This window comes from Schistocerca americana, unplaced genomic scaffold, assembly GCF_021461395.2.
Source record: "Schistocerca americana isolate TAMUIC-IGC-003095 unplaced genomic scaffold, iqSchAmer2.1 HiC_scaffold_1579, whole genome shotgun sequence".
Taxonomy (NCBI): Eukaryota; Metazoa; Arthropoda; class Insecta; order Orthoptera; family Acrididae; genus Schistocerca; species Schistocerca americana.
In genome coordinates, this window is record NW_025725665.1 from 12,501 (window position 1) to 15,000 (window position 2,500).

At 61.0% G+C, this 2,500-nt stretch overlaps 1 pseudogene; it reads left to right on the plus strand.

Moving 5' to 3' along the window:
* LOC124569988 overlaps positions 1–2,500 on the plus strand; it is a 6,285-nt pseudogene that overhangs the window by 556 nt on the left and 3,229 nt on the right.

Sequence of the window (2,500 nt, forward strand, 5' to 3'; positions counted from 1 at the left end):
GCCTTTCCACTCGCCGCGGGGTGGGGCCGTTCCGGTGTGCGGTGGGCCGCACTTCTCCCCTAGTAGGACGTCGCGACCCGCTGGGTGCCGGCCTACGGCCCGGGTGCGCAGCCTGTCCTTCCGCGGGCCTCGGTTCGCGTCTGTTGGGCAGAGCCCCGGTGTCCTGGCTGGCTGCCCGGCGGTATATCTGGAGGAGTCGATTCGCCCCTTTGGGCGCTCGGGCTCCCGGCAAGCGCGCGCGGTTCTTCCCGGATGACGGACCTACCTGGCCCGGCCCCGGACCCGCGCCGCTGTTGGCTCGGGATGCTCTCGGGCGGAATAATCGCTCCCGTCAGCGGCGCTTCAGCTTTGGACAATTTCACGACCCGTCTTGAAACACGGACCAAGGAGTCTAACATGTGCGCGAGTCATTGGGCTGTACGAAACCTAAAGGCGTAATGAAAGTGAAGGTCTCGCCTTGCGCGGGCCGAGGGAGGATGGGGCTTCCCCGCCCTTCACGGGGCGGCGGCCTCCGCACTCCCGGGGCGTCTCGTCCTCATTGCGAGGTGAGGCGCACCTAGAGCGTACACGTTGGGACCCGAAAGATGGTGAACTATGCCTGGCCAGGACGAAGTCAGGGGAAACCCTGATGGAGGTCCGTAGCGATTCTGACGTGCAAATCGATCGTCGGAGCTGGGTATAGGGGCGAAAGACTAATCGAACCATCTAGTAGCTGGTTCCCTCCGAAGTTTCCCTCAGGATAGCTGGTGCTCGTACGAGTCTCATCCGGTAAAGCGAATGATTAGAGGCCTTGGGGCCGAAACGACCTCAACCTATTCTCAAACTTTAAATGGGTGAGATCTCCGGCTTGCTTGATATGCTGAAGCCGCGAGCAAACGACTCGGATCGGAGTGCCAAGTGGGCCACTTTTGGTAAGCAGAACTGGCGCTGTGGGATGAACCAAACGCCGAGTTAAGGCGCCCGAATCGACGCTCATGGGAAACCATGAAAGGCGTTGGTTGCTTAAGACAGCAGGACGGTGGCCATGGAAGTCGGAATCCGCTAAGGAGTGTGTAACAACTCACCTGCCGAAGCAACTAGCCCTGAAAATGGATGGCGCTGAAGCGTCGTGCCTATACTCGGCCGTCAGTCTGGCAGTCATGGCCGGTCCTTGCGGCCGGCCGCGAAGCCCTGACGAGTAGGAGGGTCGCGGCGGTGGGCGCAGAAGGGTCTGGGCGTGAGCCTGCCTGGAGCCGCCGTCGGTGCAGATCTTGGTGGTAGTAGCAAATACTCCAGCGAGGCCCTGGAGGGCTGACGCGGAGAAGGGTTTCGTGTGAACAGCCGTTGCACACGAGTCAGTCGATCCTAAGCCCTAGGAGAAATCCGATGTTGATGGGGGCCGTCATAGCATGATGCACTTTGTGCTGGCCCCCGTTGGGCGAAAGGGAATCCGGTTCCTATTCCGGAACCCGGCAGCGGAACCGATACAAGTCGGGCCCCTCTTTTAGAGATGCTCGTCGGGGTAACCCAAAAGGACCCGGAGACGCCGTCGGGAGATCGGGGAAGAGTTTTCTTTTCTGCATGAGCGTTCGAGTTCCCTGGAATCCTCTAGCAGGGAGATAGGGTTTGGAACGCGAAGAGCACCGCAGTTGCGGCGGTGTCCCGATCTTCCCCTCGGACCTTGAAAATCCGGGAGAGGGCCACGTGGAGGTGTCGCGCCGGTTCGTACCCATATCCGCAGCAGGTCTCCAAGGTGAAGAGCCTCTAGTCGATAGAATAATGTAGGTAAGGGAAGTCGGCAAATTGGATCCGTAACTTCGGGATAAGGATTGGCTCTGAGGATCGGGGCGTGTCGGGCTTGGTCGGGAAGTGGGTCAGCGCTAACGTGCCGGGCCTGGGCGAGGTGAGTGCCGTAGGGGTGCCGGTAAGTGCGGGCGTTTAGCGCGGGCGTGGTCTGCTCTCGCCGTTGGTTGGCCTCGTGCTGGCCGGCGGTGCAGGATGCGCGCGCCTGCGCGGCGTTCGCGCCCCGGTGCTTCAACCTGCGTGCAGGATCCGAGCTCGGTCCCGTGCCTTGGCCTCCCACGGATCTTCCTTGCTGCGAGGCCGCGTCCGCCTTAGCGTGCTCCTCCGGGGGCGCGCGGGTGCGCGGATTCTCTTCGGCCGCCATTCAACGATCAACTCAGAACTGGCACGGACTGGGGGAATCCGACTGTCTAATTAAAACAAAGCATTGCGATGGCCCTAGCGGGTGTTGACGCAATGTGATTTCTGCCCAGTGCTCTGAATGTCAACGTGAAGAAATTCAAGCAAGCGCGGGTAAACGGCGGGAGTAACTATGACTCTCACCGACGCAGTCCGCTCCTGTCGCTCTGTTTTTGTGGCATCGATCGACGTCTCTAAAGCGTTCGATTCGGTGGACCATGCCGCCCTCCGCCCCGTGCTGAGGGCTCATGGCCTGCCGGATTGCTTTATTGAGTACGTCGAAAGGTGTTACGAGGGTAGCACGACGGTGATAGCGGGC